At 40.5% G+C, this 27,858-nt stretch overlaps 1 long non-coding RNA gene across 1 annotated transcript; it reads left to right on the top strand.

The window, feature by feature from the left end:
- Window positions 1-7,423: 7,423 nt before the first annotated feature.
- Window positions 7,424-10,069, top strand: LOC144984217 (uncharacterized). The gene is made up of 2 exons (XR_013647956.1): window positions 7,424-9,517; window positions 9,595-10,069. It is a non-coding gene; the product is annotated as an uncharacterized LOC144984217 (long non-coding RNA).
- The last annotated feature ends 17,789 nt before the right edge of the window (window positions 10,070-27,858 follow it).

Genomic DNA, 27,858 nt, shown 5'->3' with positions numbered 1-27,858 from the left:
AGGCCATTTCCAAGCTCTACATACAAAATGTGCAGCCATTAACCCTTGTGCTATCTTAGATGACCCCACCCTTACATTGACGTGTTCTCCCTACCATGACCAAGGTGGATAAAGGTGGAAAGATTTAATGTAATCCATGGACACCAGACAAGATCACAAATCATTGAAGAAAAAAGGTTCAGCGCACTGTCCAGTGGGTCTAGATGACCCAACTCCCAACTATAAGTGCCTAGGATAGCACAAGGGTTAAATGCAAGTTGAAAGTTAAACCAGGTTGAAGTTTGGCCAGTCAGGGACTCAGATTTGTTAATGACGTATCTACGTCTTCCCCTTTAATTCACAGAAGTTCCAACCATTTCAAAATTGACCATGGGGGAGAAATGAATAATTGGGGTTTGTGTTAGGCTGGAATTTTGACACCAAGTCTTTCATTTATCGGAATAGAGCTGTAAAAGCAAAAGCCTGGAGCAAAATTTTACAACGATTTGAATAAAGAACAATTCAAAAATGCTATTTTTAGTTTAATTTTCTTGATATGAGTCCTACATCATCACACAAATGCTACAAGATCATGTGAAAAACATCAAAAACACTTTTTTTTAGGGACGTGGGTCTTCAGGACACCTGGATTTGCAGCAGAAGCAGCTCCACCATCCATCTCAGATCCTGGGAAGAAAAATATTCAATGCATCTGCAAAAGAGAGGGAAGCTCTGTTTGACTCTAAAGTTCAGTATTGTTTTTTTTTAAAGCAACGTCCATGCAGCCTTAAAAGCCACCGCAGGTCAGAGTCTGCATGGAAATATTTGATTTAGGGCTAAGAGACAATGCATTCTGAAAATATATTGTTTTAATAAAAATAAAGATGCTTGCGTAATTGAATCAAGTCCTGCAGTACAGAGTGTTCTCCCTGCTTTTATGTCCCCAACGATTTGAAGGCGTTTCATGTGGCTTCATTTTTGAAAGAGGAGATTTTAACCAGATTACAGAGATTTCCCTTTAAGATGGAATATTTCGCTGCCATCAGGTGTCTTTTGTCTGAGCTGGGATGCGCTCAAACATCCCGTCTGCGTGGACGTTTTTTCGGATCATTTGCAGGAGAAGTGTGTGTTCTTGTGCTCCTGGTGGGCTCGGCCGTCACAGTCGCCGCGCCTCTGGAAGACCATTACGCTCTGCTCTTTACGTACACTTCTGCACATCTCAGCGCCGCCGGAACGCACTAAAAAAAGTTATGACCTTAACATTCCTGCGGGGTCAAGCAATTTATCAAATCCTGCACATTCTGGTTTCAATTACACAGCCGATTGTGGAGAGTGGTTATTTTAGCAGGTTCATTTGGCTCAGCGGGGAGGTGGGCTCTCCTCGCTCCGCGTCCCCCCTGAATGCGGCGGGGCATCAGGACGGACGCGCGTCTCTCCGGATGCCACAGATGGCGGGGGAGCATTCGTCAGGCTGCTGGAAGCCGAGCAGATGAGGTGCAATTTGTTTTTCTCCATCAGGGCTTTTCCAGCAGTAAAGCCGGTCCATCATTCTGCTCCTTCAGCCTCCTTCATCTGTCTCCAGCTTTACGATGATGAAGAGTCCTCCATCACTTTTGTTGCCTCTCTTTTTATCCCTCTGTGGGTTTCTAAACCACTCTATTCTTTTCTCTCCCGCATCACCCCCTTTTGCTACCTGACTTTCTTGATTTCTTCAGCCCCCCACCCCCCACTACCCCCTCCCTGGGCTAGAGTGGTGATAAATCCCTGTTTTATTGCTGGAGAACTCTCCTCTCCCTACAGGGCTGACAGCTCCCCACGTTCTGAGACACCGAGAGGACCGAACTCAATCCTCCCTCCCTGCATCACTCCATCTCTGCCTCCATCTGGCCCTGATTACAGGGGGAGCGGTGGAGGAGAGGTGAGGGGAGGGGGGGGCTTCAGAGGAAGGCATCACAACATTACACCCCGGGAGAGGGAAGAAAGTGGGAGGAAGGAATGGATGGAGTGGATGATGCGCAACATGTTGGTATGAGGAGGAGGAGGAGAGTGAGGAGGAACACCAAAGGCCGGGGAGATGAGATTCAAGAAGAAAAAAGATACAGACAGAAAGCACTTTTAGAGCTCTGTATGGTGTGTGTGTGTGTGTGTGCGTGTGTGCGTGTGTGTGTGAGAGTAAGCTGAAAAACTGTTTTCTAGATAAACTATGTTTTCATAAAAAAAGAGTTTTCATGAAAATAACTGTTTTTTCTTGAATTTTTCCAGAAGGACTACATTTTCATGAAAAAACTGTGTTCATGGAAAAAAACTATTTTCTAGAACTATGTTTTTTAAAAAAAGAACAGTTTTCTTTAAAAACTTTTTCCCCCCTAGAAAAAGGCTTTAGTTAAAACAAAAAACAGTATACAAGAATATTAACAAAAAGAAAAAACTACAAAAGGATAAAGCTGAAACATTATGATTCAACCCAGTCTATGATTCTAGAACAAAAACGCTTTCCTGACAAATAGAATGTGTTTTCTAGAGGAACTGTTTTCATGAAAAATTGTTTACATATTTAAAAAAAACTGTTTTCTAAAAAACCTTTTCCAGAAAGCTGTTTTTAAGAAAAATGTGAAAAAGAAAATCTTCACAGCTGAGGAAATGTGTACAAAAGTGCATAAAAGGGGTAAAATCGCTATAAAGGAAGTTACAATTACTTAAATAAAAAATGCTGCTTTGAATGAAAAAGAGAACAAAGGTTAACCCTTGTGCTATCTTAGAGAAACCCCACCCTTCCATTGACGTGTTCTCCCTACCATGACAAAGGTGGATAAAGGTGGAAAGATTTCATGTAATCCATGGACACCAGTGAAGATCACAAATCATTGAAGAAAAAAGGTTCAGAGCACTGTCTAGTGGGTCTAGATGACCCAACTCCCAATGGTTAAGTACCTAGGATAGCATAAGGGTTAAAACAGCTAAGGACGATGGTCAAGATTATTTTTGAAGTATAGGTAAATAAAAGTAAAGGTAAATTTGATAGAGAAAAAAAACAACACATAGGTGATAAAATCTAAAATCCTCTAAGGACCAATGAAGAATAAAGTCTGATGTTTCTAAAAAAAGGAGCTAAATATATCCAAACATTTAGAACAAATAAGCATTTTTGCTTCACCTTCAATGTTTCTGAACTCAATGGTTTGTTTGCCGATGATGACGTGAACATGACAACGACCCCCCCCCCCCCCCCCCCCGACAAAAAAAGGAAAAAATCTGCAACTCGGAAGTGACTTTCTTTTGGACAGTTTCTAGTTTAACCATTGCCACAAAAAAACAGTTTTAAAGATAAATTATTAGAATTAGAAAGTTTAAAAAAAATGCTCCTAGAGGCCCCGGAGCACGAAGAGTTAATAAGCTGGAAAATGAAGTAATTTTGGGCGGAGCCTAAATTCAATGTTTACCTTAAAGTTTACAGATTGAATCCTGTAAAAAAATTAGTAAAACTAAAATAGAAAAAAAGTATCAGAAAGTTTCTGTTACATTTCGAGAATCTAAAAATTAGTGAAAGTTCACGTCATTTTGTGGGAGGAGACACTGTTAGCCAAATTTGAAACTTCCATTCTTATGGTTTAAAATGAAAGAAAGTTCAGAAAATAAAGCAGGAATGTCATTGGTTTTGTTAGCACAAAGTATGTTCAGATGCCAAAAAGACAGAAACGGGATTCTAAGAGTGATGTCAGCACAAGCTTTTTGAAGAAATCGTTCCAGGTGTGTGACGTGAGTCCGAGCGGTGAGTCCGCGGGGGCTTGTCCGAGATCCACCGTACAGAGTCTGAGAGGAACCGAGGAACCAGCAGCAAGTGATAATGACCGTCATTTGTGTGCAAAGAGGGTAAATGGAGGGGAGAGTTTGGAAGTGTGTTTGTGCCTTTGAGTGTGTGTGGATGTGTGTGTCTCCTGGCAGGCCCAGCGCACAGCAGCAGGAGCCAGAAGAGTGTGTCATAAACTGCCTTGGACAAGCCGGCCTTTCACATTAAATCATGTGTTTTGGCGATGTCCACTTCAGCTGTTCGCACCATCAACACTCAGCAGGCAACGCAGACAACATAGGCAATTGTTGCGGCCGTTTGACACAGAGAGGGCGGGGCTTCTGGGATGGCTTCATTCCTAGGAGGGCCTGTTTTTGTCAAAACATAAATGTGGTTGATTTTAGTATGGGGGGACACAAAGCGGACTCTTTGAACTTTAAAGACTAGCTGGACCATTTCCAACCACAGCAGTGTTTGTAGCAGGTAGCTGCAAGGGGCGGAGTCAGGTAACCCCCACCCACACCTTTGGTTACTAAATAGAACACATTGTGAGGGTGGGGAAATGTACAGGGCGCATTAAAGAACATTTTTAACCAAAACCAAACACTTCCATTAAAGTTCAGCTTGGATCATCTTTTGGTCGATTTTCAAAGCCTTCTCAGTAATCAGGTCGTCTTTAGCCCAAATCAAAAGTGGTTTTCCAGGACATAGTTTCTGCAGGGCGGCTTCCAAGCTGTGGGCGGGACTGTTGGCGTGGCTATGGAGCAACCACGCCCCCCCCTTTCTGTCACCCATAACTTAAGGTTCTCCGTTTACACTGGGGGGGGGGGGGGGGGGTACTTGGTGAGGGCCGACAATTCCTTGAACTTTTATAATAACATCAAAAGCAAATAGAATATTTACTGACATTTTAATTTTAATTGGTTACTTTTCCTTTTTTCACATAAAACAGAAATGTAGCCAAACACATTCTAGCCCAAATTACTATGAATTTCATATTTGATCACCAGAAATAATTGTTAATGGATGTCATGACAGGAGCCTGTGGGCTGGTGAAAATTTAAACGCGGTCCACGATTTGGCCACCAGGCCGGACTTTGGACATGCCGGTGAACACGCTCTCCTGCTAGCTTACAGTTTTGAACCAGATGGCAGCTCAGACAAGGTAAACAAAGACATACATGGATATAGTCGTCTACAAGTGGAGGCATCAGAATGGGGCGGAGCAGGGAGCTTGTAGCCCCTCCCAGCGTATTTTCTACCTAGCAACTACAATCTTTTTCAAACTGCATTTTTTCATCTGCTTCTGATTCACATCGATTTGAATTTAGAAAAACTCAGAAATGCATTTTAAGCTTAAATTTCTTAATATAATTCCTCCATCATCAGAATAATGCCATAAGAACACGTTAAAACACCAAAAACACCATTTTCATCAGAGAAAGGTTTTCAGGGGGGTGGGGGGGGGTGCTGACTCTGTTTCAGATGTTTAAAAAGAAAAAAAAACTGCTACATTTTTCTATTTCGCAAAGCAGGTTTTAAATCTTTACACCTCAAATATTCAACTCTCGACAGACACAGAGAATAAACAAAATCCCCCCCCCACACCTCCCAAAAAAGAAAAAAAAAACACTTCTCCTCTGCCACAAAATAATCAGGATAATTTCTATTCATTATTACACCGCCATTCATCTGCGAGACGAGACGCGGGGAGGACGGGACATAACTCAGAGGAATAACAATACCATTAAAAAGCCGACACGCCAAATATCAATCACTGTTGCCGCTAACGTCCCTCCAGTCCATTCACACGGCTTCTCCTCTCTCACCTAATGTCCACCCATCTGTGTGTGTGTGGAGGAGGAGGGGGGGCACATTGGAGGCCCTATAATCAACAATCACCGCATCTGGGTGAGATAATGAATGGCATTGTTTAGGGCCTTAAACGCCTTAGCACCCGTGCTAGCGGAATGAGAATTTCTGAGAAAGGAAGGACAAAAAAACAAGAAGATGATTACCGGTATTTAGTCTTTAACATTGTCGTTTTAAAGTGGGGGGAGGAGTTGAAAAAAAAGTGCAATGGAGAGAAAGTTCAAAATCTGAGACTTGATTTCTCTTTTTCTAAAGTTGTGTCAAAAATGGCAGATCAAAAGTTAGTGTGCCCCGCCAAAATAAAAGTGGCGTCACAGAGAAATCCACGGCTGGATGGGGGGGGGGGGGGGGGGGGGGGCTGAGGGGGCAGGTCAAATCTCTGACAGTTTCTGTGCTGCTGGTGGCCCTGAAAGCGTGAAATGACAGATCTGAGACTCTCCACAGCCCAAACAGCCCCCCCCCCCCACACACACACACCCGCCCCTCCACCATCGTCAGCCAGCATCATTGATGAAGACAGCCTTTCAGGGGCGACGCTGATAGCTGCTCCAAATCCATTCCAGGAGTGATTCGCCCTTTCAGCTGCTGCTGCGCGTGCAGGAAAAGCTGATCGCATTTACTGAGCATGAATGCAACAGCTTCAAAATAAAACTGTTCACATTTGATGACAATCCAGGAATTTGACGCCAACTTCTGTAAACGACTAAAGAATTCAAATCTTTACTTTTACAAGTGATTAAAACTAAAAAGACAAAAAACCCACAAATTTCAAAAAAAGAAACTCCAACGTAAAAGTTATAAACACATTTGACTGCAGTTTTGTTGAAATTAAAGAGTAAGAATCCAACTATGTCTGTTTAAAATCTACATTTACAGATTCATTTGTTTTAAAAAAATACTTTTTTCAGTAAATTTTCAGCGGACGGCTATGAATTATGGCATATTAGTATTTAATTAAAATATATTTTAATCTAGAACAAAGCAGACAATATAGAAAAGAAACATTAAACACATTGTTCCCATAATGCTTTGCAGTTTATTGTGAAGTTTATAAATATAACTTCTTCAAATTTCATTTTTTTAACAAACATCGTTACAAAAAAACACTATTAACTGCCAGTTATGAAGTCAGATTTAAATTTTAAATCTTTATTGTTCTTTACAGAATTACAGAATTACAGAAGTTTCAATTTGCTGCTTAAACTAAACTGTACACTAAAATAAATCAAATATTTCGTTTCAAAATAAAGTTTATTGTATATTTTATGTATTGTGCAAATTTTTTGTTAAAGTTAATTCATATTGTGTTTATGTTAGTGAGCTTCCTGCCATGTTTTTAAAGCCTTTTTGAAAAAAAAAGATTATCTTTATGGCAGAAAATAAACTTTCACTGTAAAGTTTCCTGTATAAACGGTGATATTTACTGAAAATGATGCTCTGATCACTGTAAGCAGTTTATGTTGGGGGGGGGGGGGGGGGTTACAGTATTGGGGCAATCATGTGAAAAAGCCAGAAGGTTCCATGATGGCTTTCATTTACAGAAGTTCTAAAATGAGCTCTGCTGTGCCCCCCTCCCTCACAGAAACACACACCTCCATCCTGGGTCCAAATGAGGGGCGCCAGCTGGGGCCGTGCGCCTGATGCCGGGCCCCGTTAGGTGGCATTGACAGCTGAATTATCCCACAGGCCGCGCGGGCTGATTATCAGCGGAGAAGTCATCAGGGTGTCCCGGCCTCCCCCCCCCCCCCCCATCCACCCCCCTCCACCCGCGTCACCGAGCCTCTCTCACCCCGCTTCACCTCCTCTCCTTTCTCCTCTTGACAGGTAATCTCAACAATAACAATTACCAGCATTACTGCTGTCATAAACAAGCGCCCCCCCCAAAGCCACTAGCAGGATGGGGGGGGGGGGGGGTGATTACCCTAAAACCAGGCTGGATGGACATGGAGCAGGTGAGGAAGAGGAGGGAAGATGATTGATTTGATCGTTTCCCCGTAAAGGTTTGATCAGATTCTTTCTAATCAATGATTGGGATCGATGACTTTAAATGTCTTCAGCTGTTTGTGGATTTTTCCGGTGTTGTTGTTGTTGTTTGTCTCGTGATGAAGGCGCAGCTCGGGGTTCCGCTCCTCCGTGGCCCAAAGCGCACGAGGTGGCGCGGGACATAGGGCACAGCAGCTCCTCCATCAGGTGCTTCTCCTCGGAGGAGCTGCTCCTCCGCTTTCTCCTCGTCTTGGTCCGGGTTGTGTGAGTCGGTTCCCGTTTCCTCCTTCCGCGGCGGCGGACAGCTTTCGGTGCGTAATTCCTGCGGAGGCGCGCGCGAGGCGGAGAGCCGCGGCGGACCGGGACACCGGCCGCTGCTGCCGCCGTTTCCAACGGAACCCCTTTAAAAGCCCGAACGATTATTTCTGACCATCACTATTACAAAAAGCGAAATAATAAAGATTTGTTAATATTTTTTAAATAAAATAGGCCATAAAAACTAATTTAAAGACGAACATAAATTATTAAAAGTCAAAAATCATTTTTTAAACCTATTTTCGGCCTCTAAATATTTACTATTTTTTTAAATAATCATTAAAACTATGTCTAAATAAAATATAAACGCTTTTGTAAACACTAATATTTTTACCTCATGTAAAAAATAAAGATTTATTTTATTTTCTCTAAGTAACTTTATTCTTTTGGTAAACATTTTCCTTAACTGCATTATTATCTGTTTGCAAGATACTAAAAAAATGTAAGTAAATGCGCATGAAAGAAAAAACAAAATAAAAATATTCAATGCAAGCTCTAAATTTAAAACAACATTAATCTACATTTTTTTAACTGTTTCAACCCATTTACACATTTTCCAGAAAATACCACTAATTGCATCTTTTTGTTTTAATTATTTTTCTGCTCAGTTTGGTTTAATCTGTGATGTATTTTCGCTAACTATTCTATTATGTTTTTATATTTTTGTTATGCTTGGAATAATTTCAGCTTTTACTTTGGAGTTTTGCTTTTTATTTAGTGTTTGTCCTTTTTCAGCTATTTGGCACTTTTTTAAGCAATTAATGAAATATCTAAGGAAAAATAAACATTATTTGTTTCAAATAAAAAAATGTTTTGTCTTAAAATCTTATTAAAGGGATTTATAATTGTTTTTCATGGATTTCATTGCCTTTTATTTACTTGTGCAGCTGATTTTTAACATCTGGTTAATTGCGCACATCTAAATGTAGAGTAAATTTACAAAAAAGTTTCTGACTTGATGGTTGAACCGCGTGTTTCTGTGAAACTGGACGTCCTTCGCTTTCAGAGTAAACGGTTTGCATCACTTGAATTTTTTTTTTTACTGTGAAGGTGTTTTCTCTGCAGCGTCCCACAGAGCCGGAGCAAACACACACGGCCACACAAACCACAACACAAGCCTCATTTCTCAGATTTTACCGGCTTGCCTCCTCCTGCGCGCTCTGGGATGCAGGCCGAAGAAGAAGCAGAAAGACGAGGAGGAGGAGGAAGAGGAGGAGGTGGTGTTTTTTTTGTTTTGTTCCTATTCTTCTGACCTGAGCCGCTCATCTTCCTCGGAGCTCAGCAGGAGCTGGGCCAGCATTTGCCTGGCCTGCTTCTGCCGTGTGCATATCATTAGCATACATTTCTCCCGGCTGACGAGGCCTCGCTCTCATTAATGCCTCCGTACCCGGAGTCCTGCTGCTTCTCGCCGCCACAGGTACAGATCCGTTGCCCTGCTGTCCAAACCAAACCGGCAGGGGTGAGAAGATCGCGGAGAGGGGAACACAACCAGAAGGAGAGGTAGAGGAACCAAAGGAGAAAGCATGGGAGAGGAGGACAAAAACTGCAGTGCAGGGAGGATAAATGAGTCCTCTGTGTGCGGTAAAGCTCGCTCGGCCTCCGTCTTTGTGACTCTTGAACTGGGCTCCATTTTGTTAAGCAGCTCCCTCTCATGACAGATCTGTGCAGGGGTCAGGGGTCAAAGTTGAGCCAAGGGTCAGCCCAAACACAACACGGTAAGAGAGCTCTGCAAACATCACTTCCATCCCGCAAAAGTGAATCCCCAGTCTGCAGGGCGGAGAGGAAATGAGGTGGCTGGCACCCCGGCGAACAGGCAGCAGAGACGTGCAAAACGGTGGTGGTTTGGGAAACCATGAGAGCAGATTTAACAGCGTGGAAAGTGATGACAGCAGCAACTGTGAGATAAACACAAGAAGGAGCCGCTGCAGACCCAACTGTGTGTCGCACAAACACCCACACAATTGCAGGGCTTTAGGATTCTCCCAGTGCAGCAAGGTTCACTCCATCAAGGACCTCCCTGATATCATTTTTGCATTATAACTTTTTCAATGTTTTTATCTTCCAAACCAGTAAAAATGCCTGTTGTACTCCTCCATGTCCGGACCCAGAAAAATTAAACCTTTTCAAAAGTCATAGGTTTCTTTTATATATATATATATATATATATATATATATATATATATATATATATATATATATATATATATATATATATATATATATATCTACACTATCCATCTATCTATCTATCCATCTATATATATATATATTTTTTAATTATTTATTTAATGTATTTATTTATTTGTTAAGTTTGACGGAGATATCCGGCTTTTACAATTTAACACGCTCATTTAGCTAATTATAATGATAGCATTGCAGTTAGCTTCTATGATGTTGAATCTGAATTAGCTTCTTTAGCTAAATTAGCATTTGACCCTGTAAAGTTATAAGCTTTATTTTTTTTTCTAAATTATGATTTTGATAATTTAGCTTAACCTTTTTAATGTTAAAAATGATTTCAGCATCATTGTATAGAATTTTCATGTTTCTTTTTGGTATTTATTGATTAGCATAATTCTGCTGCTTTGACCTGAATTTTTCCAGCTAGCGTAACATTATTTAGCAAAGTAAGGATTAGTCTTCAGCTTACTGTTCTGTTTTTTCCAGAAAAGTGTGCTTGCGTCGTGCATTTCTTCTGTAGCATTTGCAAGATATAAAATGTAGTTTCCTGTTACTGCTGTAAGCTAATTTAGCAGTTAGCATGTCATTTATCTCCTTCATTTAAGCATCATTAACCTTTTTTCATACAATGCCACCTTTTCCTTGGCTACAGTTTAATGTAGTCGGGGTATTTCAGTTACTGTTAGTTGAAAGAATGTATGCTTTTCTTCACTCTTGTGTAAAAGTGTTTGCTAAAACTGGGTAATTTTTTCACCTAAAACCTTACAGTTGTTAAAAGTTGTTTTTCACACATTTTAAAACTATAACAATTTATCTTAGGTGTTTTGATTGGGTTATTCATTTTAATTAGCGACTCATGGTTTTGTTTTTAGGTAGTGTGAATTGCAAAACACACATTTAAAAGCCAAATATGTATTTTTGGGGGGGAATCCCTTTTAAATTACCTGCTAGTTAGAACTAAAGTTTGCTCTCTGCTCCTGCAGATTCCCTACAGGAGTGCGTGTTAGCATGAAGCTGGCAGGCCGCTGTGGCTCCTTGCCAGGGGTAGTTTCACTGCAGTGTGGAAAAAGTTAAGCCAAAACTAATCTCTTTTGTTTCCTCTGTGGGATCCCTGCGCTCTGACACCCCAGCTGCTGCAGCACAGCGGTAACACACTTTCACGCTGCGCTAACGCAAGTGCGAGCACAGCCTCCGCCACTCCCTCCCTGCCTTCCTTCCCCTAAAAATCTGCTCCGGATCCGGCTGAAAGCCTCGGAAAACAGCACAGGTCTCCCTTCTAGTGGAATTTGGTTTGATTCACCAAATATTTGGGACCAAGTCATGTGCAATTTGTGTTGCCATGAAAATCTGTGTTCTTTTCTCCCTAAAACACCCCCAAAACATTATCTTCACCTGCTGTCAAATGTGGGAAAGACAGCTGGAAAGCGTCTTTTTCCTGAGAAGAACACCACCAAGCAGGAATTTATAGACATTCTGCACGTATGTTAGACTCAAAAATGAATGAGTTCGCACTCACGACAAAAATGAAGCAACAAACAGACACAACAAAAAACCCTCTAAAGAACCAGAGAGGGAAAAAAACGATGAAGTCTGAGTTTAACATCAAACAATAAACAGTCCATTAGACTGAGGGTGGAGGGGTTGGGTGCCAGAAGACAGATATTGGGGGGCTGGGCAGAAATGATGGGAGTTTATTTAAAGCACGGTAACCCTTTGGCCGAAGGCTGCTTTGGTGCAGGGGTGAATAAAACTTTAATGGCTCATAAAACCCGGCGGGCCCTTCTTCCAGCTCGGCTTTCTTGCGTTTCTCTCTGTCAGGCGGGCCGATCAGCCCCCAAAAACCCCCCCAAAAAACCCCCAAGATGCATCAAATCAGTTCAGTTTCAGTTCATTTATAAAGTAATAAGTCACAGACCGAGCCCGTCTGAAGGTGCTACATGGAAAATGAGAGAAATATTTCTAAAAGCCTAATCAGATTGTTCCAGGGAGGCCAAGTTATGTGAGGTGTGTAACAGATAGATTACATGCTGAGTTTAAGGATGCAGGATTATGAAAAATAAACAATCAAAATGAAGGTGATAAATCAATGTGTCTGTAAAAATGTGAGTATAAATACAGTTTTAGGTTAGATTACGCTCATCAGGAGAGAGGTCAACAACACAAACTCTAGTTAATAGAAGTTAATAGAAATATGATTATTGATAGATATAAATATGTTTCAATGAAATTTGATATATTTGTATTTGTTTATGAATACAATTGTTATTGTGTGGGGATTCATTTGGGATTAAGCTTTAAATGGAACAGAATAGTGTCAATTACAGCAGGCAAAAAAGCACAACGAAGTAGAGAAAATCATCTATAACTTGCTACGTTGGGATAAATGTATTTGACAAAATACAGGAACAAGAACAGACATTTTATTTTGAAAGGCAAATCACATTACTGAATAGATAACAATAATAGAATATCTCCACGCTTAACTACTGTAACTGTATTTAGCTTCATGAAACATAGAAGGAATTGAGTATATTACTAGTGTATTATGTGCAACATACAATTATTTCAATAACAATAGCATAAAGAACATGCTAACAAGTCAACTAAACTATTATTACTACTTACAATCACTAAAATAGTTGAAATTTTCATCCTCTGTGTTGCTTTGGAACAATTCCGCCAAGCCTCGTGTAAGACTGAGCGACGCTTCTTCTTCTGTTTGTTTCTGTCTGTAGCAAAAACTGTTGTTGCTATTTATTTTTAAAAAATCCCCATAGAACTATGCAAAAAACAAAAACAAAAGCGACTTATACTCTGAAAACGATATGGAACTTAAAATGCAGACATGGTATAAAAAAAAGCAGATTTTAAAATATCATGAATTTAGTTGATATATTTAGACTGAATATGTGAAATTACAACATGATAAAAGGTTCCTCTGTCATTTTTCCTTCAAAAGCTTGAGGAACTGGACCCGTGTGTTCTTAGTTGTGATGTTCGGACAATAGAGACGTTCCGTGAGCCTTCCATTCTGTTTAAGATTCTTCTTAAGTGACTGACCTGGAGCCAGTCAAGAGAAAATGTGCCACATTAATAGCTACATCCACGGTTGGGAGTCTGATGCTGAAAGCTCAACACCTTTGTGAGGAAAAAAACTCCACATTTGATAGCGGACTGTTGCTGAACACGCATGTGCACTGACGCATGTATCAGAGGATGTTCTGTGTGTCGATTAATTGACATACTTCACGGAAAGATGATAATTGGCTCACAGCAATTTAAAAAATATATAATTGAATTTTTTTTCTTTCTTTTTGATGGCCTGTGATCTTCTCACACTTCCTTCATTGCAATTGATGCATTGGGCATTCCTGGTCTAGTCCATGGAGGGAGACTTTACAGATATTTACTGTACTTGGGCGGCCGTGGTGCAGCGGTAGGGCGGTCGACTCATGATCGTAAGATTGCAGGTTCGATTCCCGCCTTGCACGCCCATGTGCCGAAGTGTCCTTGGGCAAGACACTGAACCCCACCTTGCCTCTGGTGGGAGGTTGGCGCCAGTGTTTGGCAGCGGAGCCGCCATCAGTGTGTGAATGTGTGTGTGAATGTGTGTGTGCATGGGTGAATGGGACTGTGACTGTAAAGCGCTTTGGGCCTTCATAAGAAGGTAGAAAGCGCTATATAAGTATACGCCATTTACCATTTTACTTCTAGTTTGTCCTTTCTTTCCTTTTAAAGTATGTTAGAAATAAAATATTATGATCGTCCTCATCAAGGGTATAATTTCCCAAAGCACGGGAATTCTCATATACTAAATGTAAAATGTCATTTTTGTCACCTAAAGTCACAAATGCTGGTCTGACTTATGGTTTTTATGCATGATGTTTACACTTTTGCCAGGAGGAAGACCTAAATCTGAAGAGGAAAGCTGTTTGCAATCAACCCATTAGGCATTTTGATGCTGCGGTAGTAAGAGCCAGTAAGAGCAAATGAACTGTTGAATAGGGAAAAAATTCTGCAAATTACGATCAGATAATGCAATATGAACATTTTGTTCCTGCAGGACTTCCTTTTGACACACCTACCACAGATCATCAAGAAATCCTTTCATAAAATCTAAAATATTTAGTCCATATTTTTTCAACAAGCTTAGATTTTGGGAATAAAAATACTTTTTGTTGCTACTTCTACTCAATTAATAGTCTTGGTGTACCACAGGGCTCTATCCTCGGCTTCATAATATTTAACCCCTTGTGCTATCTTAGATGACCCCACCCTTACATTGACGTGTTCTCCCTACCATGACAAAGGTGGGTAAAGGTGGAAAGATTTCATGTAATCCATGGACACCAGTGAAGATCACAAATCATTGAAGAAAAAGGGTTCAGAGCACTGTCTTGTGCACATGTGTCAAACTCAAGGCCCGCGCGCCAAATGTGGCCTGCCATGTCATTTTTTGTGGCCCGCGAGTAGGGCTGTGACGATGACCTCATCACGGCATCACCGCACTTTTTTTTTGTTTGTTTTTTTTGTTTAAAGTTCAGCATATGGTGCGTGATTGGGACTGTAATAAACACATTAAACATGTTCATCTTTGCTGATAATTTACTTTTTCTGATAGTCCTGTGTTCAGACTTTCCTTCTTTCTTTCAGACTGTTCTCTCCTTCTCTCCCACTGCGCCTGTCACTGTCTTTCGTCGGCGCGCTCTCACTGCCTCTGCTGCACGTGGCACGCGGCTCCCTTTACACACACGGGCGCGCGCTTTCAGAAGCACACATCCTCACAACAGAAGTTTCCGTCTCGTGAGGAAATACAACAAATTTACTGCGTTCTAATTATTAATTTCCACTGTATGAATTTCCGTTACAAGCTGCGTGCGTTCTTAAGTGCGCACACGGCTGCCCGCCGGAGGATTTTGTGTTGGGGGGGTTTATTACTGTTCTCAGTCTCTCTGTAAAACCAGACAGGAAAGCGCACTGTCACACATATCTAGGGGGAATCAGACTTGAAATATCGGATTGGGCAACTGTACATTAGGACTTTAACACTGTCAATATAACCTAACCTGACAGAATAAAATGTAAAAGGAATTATGCTAGAATAACAAGCAAACATATGTCTCTATGCAACTGTAATTGTCACTTTAAAAAGTTATAATAAATAAACAATGAGTTATTTAACATTAAGGAGTAGTTACATTTATTTTTCATTACATTTAGTTACATGTTTAAGTTATATCTCGTCCTTTGAGGACAACCACTATGCTGATGTGGCCCTTGGTTAAAATGAGTTTGACACCCCTGGTCTAGTGGGTCTAGATGACCCAACTCCCAACGGTAAAGTGCCTAGGATAGCACAAGGGTTAACAATAAGATGGAAGCATATTATTTTGTAGGAAAATTAATAAAAGAAGGCTAAAAAATAGGAGAGCGTGTCAATTTATCCTGCCAGAGTTTCAGTGTGTCAGGAAAATCCCACACGGTCCCTTCAAGCTCTCTAGTACTACGGTGTAAAAGGTACACACCGTCACTGGGCCTTTAATCCAAACCATGTGCACTGGATTATCGCCAAGCACCATTTGTTTCTTTGGAAACGAGCCGGGGTCCATTTGAAGCAGAGGTGTCACTCCGGACTGTCAACCCTGAGAGCAGCTTTCTGTAAACATCAAGCTGCAACCTTCCTCTGCTTTATTTATGTAAAGTGAGTGGAAAAAGTCAAATAAACTCCAGCTTGGAACTCAGCGCTAGAATAAGCTGAAAGCTGAAAGCTTTCCGTACGGAAAAGTTTGCAAAAAGTCAAAATACATGGAGTTTTGGCATCTGACCCCCCCACCCTGGCCTCCTCTACTCCTCCTCCGAGCTCCGAGTGTCGTTTTCAGGTCAGGAGACTGTAAATATACAGAATTAGACAAAGAGTCAAAGATCCGTGTAAACACTCTGAACTCCCCTGTGGAACGACAACCTGAGACACTTTGGAGTGAAGGCTACACCTCTAAACGCCACAGCTGTGGTGTGCAAGCCAAATCTTTGGGAGAAAATGTTGCCGATTCTGATCCGTGTTCCTGCAGAAACTGCGGTCAGAACTGAGGATGTTGGGATTTTTGCTCGTTGGCGAGGAGAGCCAACAGAAACACGTGAATCCAAAAACGAAAGCAAAGCTGAAGATGTTCAGCCGGGCTCGTCTGAATTTGACCACTGAAGCGAAAAGGGGGTCAACAGTTCTGGTTCTATCGGGTCAGAGACAACGACGAGTTTAATCCATAGTTACGACGAGACTCCATGGCTACTCCTAGCACACTGAGGCTATTTACTACAGTTACTCTATACTAAAAGTGAGGCGGTACACTTGAAGTTTACTTTTAATGTACTATCTTTGTAAAATTCAAATGTTCCAATGAAGTTTTCCGACCGTAAACTTAATACACTTCACGTACATTTATAGCATACGTGCTATACTTATCCTCAAGTAGGTTTAATAAAATAAACTTCAAGAATAAGACTTTTTGCTAAAGGTACCTTAATATTTTTGTTGTTTCTGAGGCAATAAAAACGTTTTTCTTTAAATTATTTTTACGTTTTTTATATTGTTTTCCGGTTTCCCAAATTTTTATTGTTCTATGTTAAACGGGCAAGTTTTTTTATCTTGTTCAAGATCTGCGTGCAGTTTTGTTCAAAGATCTCAAAACTCCGGATGACCTGCGTCTTTGTAAGAAATACCCAGAAGAAAGTTTTTTTTATTAAGTTTTTTGGTGTGGTGACTCATTTTTGGTTGAGACGGTTCTCTTTAAGAGGGTCAAAGGTCATGACCAAAGGATTTTGTATAAACTTGAAATTAAAAAAAAAAAAATACTTATAAGAAATCAGTAATGAGCAGACTTTTCAAAACTTTTTAATATCACTCTGGGGGGAAAAACTACATTCCAAAAAATTTTATAGTAAAAAGTTATAAAAAATGGAGCTAATATATCCCAAACACCAGCTTTTTTTTCAAACACACCCCTTTTATAGAACTAAATATATATATATAAATATATGTATTTTTTTTATTATCTCAATTGCAAAATGCTATAACATGAGAGATCTCACACCAGGACAGTTTGTCAAAAACAGGCTTTGTGGTGCGACACGGAGGCCGGTCTGGACCCGCGCTGCGTTGACATCACTCCATCTGTGATCTGCCGGACGGTAAATGTTTTCGCAGGCATTAATGCGTCACCAAAGCGTTTGAAACCCAAGAGGGTTTGATCCCCCAGATCTCTGGAGGGTCCGCAGCCACAAAGCCCGCAATTATCTCCCTGCTATGTCGAACGCTCCCGAGCCAAAAAAACTGCTCGCCGTGGATTGTTCCGTGCTATCGGGTTCCCCTGCAAAAACACAGGAACGTGACATCACTGACACACACATACACCCCCCCCCCCCCCCACACACACACACACACCATTTATCTGCTGTTTACAATTAAAGAAAAAAGAAGACCCGGTTCACGGCTGCACAAGGATGCAGTTAGCGTTTGCATGTCCTGTAGGCGCCTTTTCTTCAACGTGAGAACTTGTTGCTGTCATACATTTGTCCTTTTTTTGTCACTTTGCATTCTCTGAGCCAGGTTGCAGTTTCAAAAACCTTCACATGCTGACCTGGGGATTTAATGGTACACTAAAATCTCAATTTGGTATTTTTTCGGTACAAAAAAGGCAGAAATTTTTTTTAATGCAAAATGCATTAATTGTAATTTATATAAAAATAATAAAATTAACCTATGTAGGTATCTGCCATATAAAATAATATAAAGAAACTTTAGGTACTTAACACTGGCCTGAAAAAAACCCATTTAAACTTGCAAAGTTTTATTCTTGTAGACCCGATTTTTACAGTTGAGTGATGCCGTTTTAAGTGCGTTAACAGATTAGATGTGTTACTGTGGGATACGCTGTCTTCATGTAACAATAAAATGTGGAAACACAGCATTCGACTTATCCAATTGTCTTTTCCTTTCATCCAAACAAATCCAAAGTGTAACCAGGAGAGCGTAAGGAGATGGAGGTGTATGTGTGTGTGTGTGTGTGGGGGGGGGGGGGGTCGCATGATACTGTCGACATGCTCACTGTCACTTCTGTCACCTAATAGATGTTGAACCTCCTGCAATGAGGTTTCTGACCGTGGTCGGAAAATGCAGGTCGAGATCCTATCTACGGCCGATGGCGGATCCTCCTTCGGGGTTCACTTCCCCGTTCAGAGCCTCCAGAGCGGGTTAATAGAAGGACCAGTGTCCGTTCTTTTAGAGGAAACCGTTCTTATTACTGTTCCGGTGAACTGAGCAGCACACCCTGAACGTGCGCTCACACACACACTCTTCCGCTGCCACCATTTGCCTCCCCCCTGTTTCTTAAACGCGCGCGAGCACAGACACCATGAGCGTCCCGGTGGAAACTCACGGTTAACATTAGTTCTGCCTCGGCGCAAAGTTAATTCGTAACCAAGGCTAGGAATCGGATCACCAACAATTCTGACGCAAAGATTCATCTGAGTCTTTGATTCCAACAAAATTATAGAAGTTGACCCCGTCCTGTCGAAGCTGTTTTATTGGCAACTAAGCAAAGTTTAGCGTTTTTTTTGTTTTCAAAAAGTTTGTCAGCATGTTGAAGCGTCTTTCATACGACTGAACTGATCCTGCTACGAGTTTGAGGGAAAACAAAGAAGAAGCTGAAGAGACGTATCAAACCATAATTCAGATCCAGAGAGGCCGTTCTTCTTCCTCTCCTCATCTCAGCTCTGACACTTTCCTGCTCTTTAACCGCCGCCCATCAACCGCAGCACAGCAACACACATTCCTGAAAAGCACTCGCAGCAGTAAATCACTGAACACATGTAAACACGGCAACAAGACGCAGACCGTCGACCCGCCCAAAACACGGTGTAACGTTTTCTGTTCATGTGTGGAACTCAGAGGATAACATATTTGCATGCTTTTATTTTGTTAAGCCCCCCCCCTTCCACACACACACACACACACACATATGTAGCTACACCCTCCAGCTCCATCTGCACCACCTTCTACTTTCTTAAAGGCCGCGAGGAGCATAGAAAATCACAGACATGTGGGAGATCTCTGACCTCGCCAACAGGTGATAAATCCAAAAGTGGGCCATTTTGACCCGAGTGTTCCGAAAAAGTTTATTTCTGACTTAAGGAATGCTTACAGGTTATTAAAAATATAGGTTTGTCTCACATCTGTAACAGAGGGTGGGGATTGAACTTAACCCCCCCACCTCACCCACCCAACCTGCCCGCACTCAACATATGTTGAACCAGAAGACAAGTCACTGAAAACTCCTTAACATAATGAATGAAAACATTAAATTGATTTTTGTAGTCAAACTTTTCACCAAAGGAGTCAATGGTATATTTCTCCCTCCTGACGCCAGCCCCCAGTGGCCATTTGAGGAACTGCAACATTTGGTTCTTCTAGGTCTAGTAGAATTGCACAGATTTATTTATTTATTTATTATTTATTTGCAGCACACAAAGGGTTCAAAGCTACACGGCTGCTGTTGTTTTCCAAATTGTTTCATTTTTGTTTCATTCATTTTGCTTTGATATATAAAGTGTAATGTTGCATTTTCTTTTGCTTATTTATTCATTCACGATTCTATTGATTTTATGTTTGCTTTACAATTACCGGTATGAAGCCCATTGAGACGACTGTTGTTGTGATTTTAGACTATACAAAAAAAACTGAATTGAATTTACTTGTCGTCGTGATCTTTAGTATGTTTTTGTGTTGAGTGACTTGTTGATGTGGTTTGCGCTTCAGGGCCACCGTAGAGACAACCTTGTTAGTATATTTGCACTTAATACATAATTGAATAGAATGTGAAACATATATATTTTTCAAAAGATTCATTTTAAAACTATTATTTTTGCAATAGATGGAACCAAATCATTGTATTTCAAATAACAAGGAAGTCTCAAGTCTTTGTCCTCAAGTCCGAGTCAAGCGTCAAGTCCTTTCAACAACAGAGTAATATTATTTACACAGACCAAATGTTCTTTTAATAACAGGATTTATTTAACAACATTTTCCAAGCATATTGGGTAAATTACCTCTCAGCTCATGCGTCTCCAAGTCTCTATAACAAAAACCCAGTTTACCGCGTTTGGAGAGGAAAGAGAACCACAGCAAAGTCTGTGTGAGTACACATCTCATGATGGTAGGTGAAGCACTAAAATACACACACCCCCACACAGGCACACTATAAAACCTTAAAGCAGTAAATGTAAGAAGAAAGGAAGGAAAGCAGCAAATATTAAAAGGAAAGACTTGAGGGCTCCTTATCAAAAAACAGACAAAGCCCAAAGCTCAGCAAAATGAGCAAACCAAAAAAACTCAGGCAGGAGCTCCGCCCATTAGCTGCCCATTAGCATTAGCAAGACTCAACTCCTTCAAAACAACAACAGAAAGAATCATTTCAATGGTCAAATCAGTTTTATCCATATATATGTTATAATCTAATCGACATTTCTAATTAAATTTTAGTTATTTTGCTGAGCCCTTTTTACTCGACCTCTGAGGCTCCGCCCTTCCCAACTTGTAGGTGCCGCCCATTTCATGACGTGCATTTTGAGTCGGCCTCGGCAGCGTTTCTTCATCTAGCCCACGAAAACAAACAACATCCAACTTTTTGCAAAGATGGATATGCATGTTGTGCAGATAAAATGAAAGCGTTTCAGCTGATCAACACTAGCTCCGTGGACAAAGTGGGTGTGTGTGATAGGATGGGGGCGGTGCTGACAGTGCAGACTCTTCCTGGAAGGGGCTGTTCTCACTTATCCATGCCACATAATGAGAACCCGCTCGTGTTCATGGGTTGGGAGGGGCTCCTTCTCAGAACGCAGGTTTTTAGAGGAATACTGAGAAATGCGTGAATGGATTAAAATACGGCTTTGGGGTTGTTTTTTTATGTTGACTGAAAATTACAAACTCAAAAAGCCGATTTTGCAAGGTATAGGCTGGGAGAATGCACTGCAGGGCAAATAAACATTTAATCGTTAATAATGCTCATTATGTATTTGTAGCAACTTAGTCATTTTGATAGTAGCCTAATAAAGATACATATTGCATGTGTTGCCTTCATTATAAGGCTTAAATAGGGCTTTTAATATATTGCGGCTCCAGACATATTTGTTTTTTTCGTCCAATTTGGCTCTTTCAACATTTTGGGTTGCCGACCGCTGGTATAGGCCCTTTAAAACAACAATAATATATAAATAGAGAAAACAATGATCCAATGATTGGGGGGCTCTGAAGAAATACCTATAAATAAAACTAAAGCTGAGCTCCAGGAGGCCTCCAACCAGGTCCAGCCGCCCTTGTGCATCTCTGTCGGTAATATTTTTGTCCACATATTCTGCAAACTCCACACCGTATTTTGTTAACAACCTCATAACTTTTTTTTTGTCGTTGTTGTTACCAGAACTAATAACACCGGCAAACTGGACAGATTTCCTACATTGGAATTTGATTGGTTGGATTGTCGGATCAAACCAACCCGCCAATTTTGCGGGTTAAAAAAACATCGTCACTAGCAGCTTTTGATGGTGAGTCACTGTTCATCATTTCTGACAGGAGGCTCAAACTCACAACCATTACTTTCAGGGGTCTGCCTCCTCCCCATCGACTACCACAAACATCCATCCCAGAGTTGGTTCAAACCTTCAATTCTGACTTCATGCGCAGTCTTAAAAGTCACATTCGTCGCAGCACAAGATGCATTCAGGGGCTGCATGGAATTTCGGCGTTTTCATGAAGAGCCGAAATAGTGAGCTCATGAAGAGCTCACTATTGCTGCATTCAACATTTGCTCACACTGACCTTAGCCAACATAAACACACACTCACTTGTTGCTCCATGTCATTGGTAAATGGTAAATGGCGTATACTTATATAGCGCTTTCTACCTTCTTACGAAGGCCCAAAGCGCTTTACAGTCACAGTCCCATTCACCTGTGCACACACATATTCACACACACGTTCACACACACATTCACACACACATTCACACACACATTCACACACACATTCACACACACATTCACACACTGGCAGCTGCTCCACTGCCAAACACTGGCGCCAACCTCCCACCAGAAGCAAGGTGGGGTTCAGTGTCTTGCCCAAGGACACTTCGACACATGGCAGTGCAAGGCGGGAATCGAACCTGCAATATTACGATCATGGGTCGACCGCCCTACCGCTGCACCACGGCCGCCCACAATTGGAGCTCTTTGAAATGATTCAGACTCACAACAATAAGAGAGAAAACACACAATGAGGCTAAACATTACACATTTCTCAAGAAATACATGTTTTTTCTGTGCATGACATTTTTAAACAACAATGAATTATTTTAGTGTGCATCAATATTTTTCATCTTTACTCTTCTGTTCTGCATTGAAAAAAACATCTCTGATTTGAAGAAAGGTAATTTCTCCAAATCTTTTTAAGTTGTAAATACATGACAATGACTAGAAATAAGAGCTTTGTTAAAAGGATGATGATTTAAAGAAAGGTATGAGTTCGTAAAAAGGTTCACAAATCAGAAGCGTCTTTTGTTATAAAACATTAAAGGTGGCAAAACAAGAAAACTAGCCATTCAAACACAAAAATAAGACAATTTCTCTCCACTATTTAGATATATTTTTGTATATTGTTATTCCTTTTTTTAAAGCAACATCCAGATGGAGCTCCTGCTTGGATCACATTTAAATAGTTTCTTCATCATCCATGTCTGGTAAAAATGTGGAAAAAATATCAGTTTATTAAAAGTTTTTAAACTTCATCTTTTCACAGACACACCAGTCGTTTCATTTGCATGGCTGCAGGGGGGGCAGGGAGGGCTTGTTCAAAAGGGGCGGGGCACAGGATCTGCACACACGCCAACGTGCATGTACGTGCACTGTCCTGCCTCCCTGTGCTTTTGTTCCAGCTGAGTAAGACCAGACCCACGCCGTTTCACCTCCGGGTGCCTGCCGGGGTCAGGGGTCATGTGTAATGGCCCAGTGAAGCACAGTAAACCCAGCCCAACAGCAGACTCCCCCCCACCACACACACAAACACAAAGCCCACACTGAGACAAGGAGTGTGTGAGAAGTTTGTCCGGGACCCCTCGAGGAAATCCAGTTCTTACAAGCTTAGCTTTTAACCGTTTTAAAGAATGAAACCACCTCCGAGAGTGTGAGTGTGTGTTTGTTTGCAACAGTTTTTAAATCACTTCAAATCCTTTTTTTTTGAAACCTTCTTAAAAAAATGAGCAGCCTCAAAAAGATTCCAGTGGAGCTGCTGACACACAAAAAAACAAAAAAACAATTAAGATTGTTTTAGCCTCATGTATCATACATACATCAGCATGAAGATGAGGCAGGGGGGGGGTCACATGAGGACGCGGAAGAGTCAACAGAGCTGCAGCACACCTTTACAAGTCTGGGGATATATGTGTGTGGGCGTGGCCTAAGACATGACCCTGCTGAATAACAGACACCAGAGTTTAGCTCCAGAACATCAATTTCATTCAACATTTCTACATCCATCACCCATTTCATGCTTCAAGCTTTCAATTTAGCCATGAAACTTACTAAAAAACAGAAAAAAAACTTTTAATCAACGTAAAATTCAATGTCCTTCCGGGAGAAATGATGTCATCGGCTGTTCTTGTGCAGATTTGAAACTGTAAAGCTAAACTTTCAGCTTCCTAGTTTCATGAAGGCACAAAAGTAAAAAAAGGAAAAAGCGGTAGATTCTGACCCCCGTCCTTTAAAAATCTATGCTTTCCTTTCGTCATCAAAACAGTTTGACAAAATTTGTTTTACTTCATTTTTAATCATCAATTTTGAGCTGCAAGATTTTTTAGATTTTATTCTGGAAAAAGTAAATATGTTTCATTTAGTTTAAACAATTTCCACCTTAATCTTTAAACTAAATTTGCACTTTTTCATCTTTGCACACTCCTTATTTATGGAAACTGAAGTAAAAAATGCTTTTATTGAAATTATTTTATTGATCTGAACTTTTAATCCAAAACAGGCAAATTTATTTTGGTTAATCACCACTTCATCCTAAAAATCTTATTTAATCTTTTTTTCTTTAATATTTCTTTATTTCTTCAACACATGTTTGAACTTTGTGTGTTTTTTCGGGGAAAATATGATCTTATATCTTCAGCTTTAGCAAAAAAGTAAAATAAGATTATTTTTTCAATCCAATAAATGAATCACATCCTTTTGAATATTTAAAAGTTGTAATAAAAACTGTTTTTATACCGTTTGCCTTCGAAATGTGAGATTTTTTGATTTAATTATATGTAAATGTCAAATCTGAACATGTCAGCTTTTTTAGCTTTAATTAAGAACATTTTAACTTAATTAAAAGAAACATTTTCACACATTTAAATTAATGCTCAACTTTTTAAACTTTATCTAGATACTATTGAGATTTTGCCATGACTTTTGACTTTTTTCTCAACATTTTTTGACCTGCAATGCAATTAAAAAAATATAAATTAATAATATTAAACATAAAAAAAACAAATTCTCTTAAACATATTTGTGTGCATCATACATTTTTGCATCTGAAGTTTGTATTTCTACTTGAAAAGCTTGTTCAGCACCAACACGTAAAATATTTTTGGTGGAAGAAGTGCTTCTGTTTTCTGTGTTGACCTGTCAATCATCCATGGAGGCGTCTCGTCTGTCTGTGTGACCCCTCCCCCTTCGCTGTTCACCCCACTGATCAGCTCACACCCACTGAAGCATGGGCACCCTGCTAATTATGGCTTAATACATGTGAGTGTTTGGGGGGGGGGGGGGGGGGGGGGGGGGGTACACACCTTCAAGAAGAGAAGCTGCCATGTGCAAATGTTCTCAGTTCATTATCATGACTCTCATCACGCATGACTTCTTCCAGACGCAGATCTTTCCTCCTTCCATCGTTTTAGCCTTTTCTTTCTTTTTTTATTTCTTCATGCAATTCAATCACCTTAAGAAACAAAAACAAAATGTGATTAAAGTTTGAGAAAAAACCTGAAGCGGCTGAGAAATTATAACTTTATCAAAGCAAATAAATTGCATGAAATAAGTGCTTTTATTTTGAAAGGCTAAAAAAAATCTTTGATAAACTTTGATAAACTTTGATAAAAAATAAAAAAGGTCTGACAGATTTATTTTTCGTGTTCAAATCATCTAAAATTTTCATCAGTTAGGTACTTTTATTGAACTTTTCTTTAAAAATAAGCAACAATATTTCAACAATCATCACCAGCAGAGATCTGGAGTTTGGTCTTTCTCCCCAAAATAAATTAAAAGAGATTTTTAAAACAATTTCTTTTGTTTATGAAATTGATTAAAATGTAAAAAATAACATTTTTTTTGGAAACAATTCTTTTTGGAATACGATAACAGAAGATGAGTTTTAAGGAGCTACAAATTCTTTGTTCTTCCTTAATCAGATGCGTCAACACAAAAACTGTGTGTGTTTGTGGTGGGGAGCATACTAAAGTGTGTGTGTGTGTGTGGGGGACACAATAGCAGGGTCAGGAACAGGGACAGTAAAGAAAGATCAGCAGCAACTGTGTTTTTTCCACCTTTGTGTCTGCCCTTCTAGAGCTAGCATCGGTTTGTGACCCGGTTTGTGATCCGGTTCGAGGTCCAGACCACCAGCTGGATAAGCAGCAGTCAGAACCGGGGGGGGGGGGGGGGGGGGGGGCGCACATTTGTTGTCAAGTTCTTGGGAAAGTTCTCCTCTGATGCTCCAAAACGTTACCCGTTCAGTGAAGAAGTCCACGAGAATCGCTTCAGAAACCCGTTTTCTGCACACGTGCACAAAGACAAATGTGCAAACAAACACGCAGGAGACACATAAACACACAACTAAAGTTGCTGCACTAATCTGATCCCCACACACACACACACTCCCATTATGAGCAGCATAAACAAGAATGACAAGTTGAGATTAATGAAGAGCCCGCCAGTGACAGACCAATTGAATTGTCAGCCATGAAAGCTGCTGAGGCCCTTAAACGTGTTTATACAAGGTTAGCAAAGCAGCCAAAATGTTGCCAACTGATCAAGAAGGAATGAGAAAAACAGGTAGTCCTTCAAGACAAGAAAAGTGCCTCCAGGCATGGCAAAAGGGTGCAGGACCAGTAGACGGAGGTAACACAGTCTACTGTCTGAAGACTCTGTCGTCACACGTAGACCAGAATGTGGGGCTTCCATGTTCAGAATGCTCGCGTTCACGCGTTGCTATGCAAGTTTTTAAGTCCAGTCCAACAAGCATTGTTTTCCTTAATTTGATTTAATATTATTTCTTTTCAAACACAAAATGAAAAAAACAAGAAAAACACAAGAGTTAAAAACTAGACAAATAATAATGTGCTAGAAAATGAGTGGATAAAAGAAAATTCTTGTATGTTCCGACCCATTTTAACAACTCCTTATATTGTGGATGTATCCATGTGAAGATTTTCTTTCAGAAAAAAATTCCTATACTCTCTGTATGACACCTATGCAAAAGAGACACTTCCTCATTTGTTCTCATTGATCATTTCTAGCCATATAAAGTTTCAGCGGGTTTCTTATATGTTTAATTTAAAGAAATGTAAACCATTGTTTTGTTTTAACCTTCATTGTATTACATCACAAATGTTCTCTTTTGTATTCAGCTGTTTTCTTAACTGGTCCCAGCTTGTTGTAGGTTTACTGGAAGTGAGTTATTACTGTCTTCATACATAGTGAGTGCTGTTTGAAGTTTCACCTGTTAAACCTGACTTTACAAACAGTGCATTCGTATGTGTCCCATAATCCACACCATGAACTATCTGAATAGCTTCTTTTTGTAAGATGTACAAAGACTGTTAATGTGTTTGCAGAAGTATTTCACAAAACTTCTACACTGTACTGTAAATATGGTGGTAGTATTGATGAATATGTGAGTAAACCTGCTTTGTGCGACAACGCTGAACCGTGACCAATCAGGAACTCAGATTTGGTAGTGACATGTATAGAGTGTCCTTTTCAAAACAAGGAAGTGCCAACTATTGTTAATATGAAAGCAAAGGAGAAATTAATAGTTAACTTTTTCTGCCTAGCTGGAATTACACAACACAGTCTTTCACGTATCAGAATAGAGCTGTGAAAGAAAAAGCCTGGAGCGAGATTTGCTTCAACATTTGCACCGCTTTGATATTTTACATCAAGCCTCTTCCCACTATAGGTGACGGACAAGCGCTAGTAAACAGTAAACAAACAAAATAAGAAGAACCCCTCTCCCCTCCGCTCCATACTCAATCGTCGTGAACTCCACCGGCTTCGTGCACGTTCATGAGACCGTGCACGAAGCCGGTGTGAATGCAGCTTCACACCTAAATACCGCAAGTTCTTAGAACGACTAACGCTTCGAAAGTTCACGCAATCATCATGTTCTACTGGAATTACGTTGAACTGTGTTTTGATCCTTAAACTTCAACAGTGGTTTGTCCACCATCAAGCTTCTGACGAGTGCGGATCCGACCCGGGCCGGTTTTGGGAGAACTGACCGGGTCATCCTTGCTGCTGATGGCTGACAGCGGCCTTGGCTCTGTGATCCCAGTCCACGTCCTCGTCTGCAGCCCGAGGCCGGCTTCAACTCTGAAGGGATGTGTCAGAAAGAGGACGGGATAAATAAACCCGTTGATCAGTGACCGCGCTCCTGATGCA

This window comes from Oryzias latipes, chromosome 15 (assembly GCF_053564925.1).
Source record: "Oryzias latipes strain Hd-rR chromosome 15, Olatipes_Hd-rR_3.1".
Lineage (NCBI taxonomy): Eukaryota > Metazoa > Chordata > Actinopteri > Beloniformes > Adrianichthyidae > Oryzias > Oryzias latipes.
Note: the sequence above shows the minus strand (reverse complement) of the source record. Positions and strands in the feature narration are given on the sequence as shown.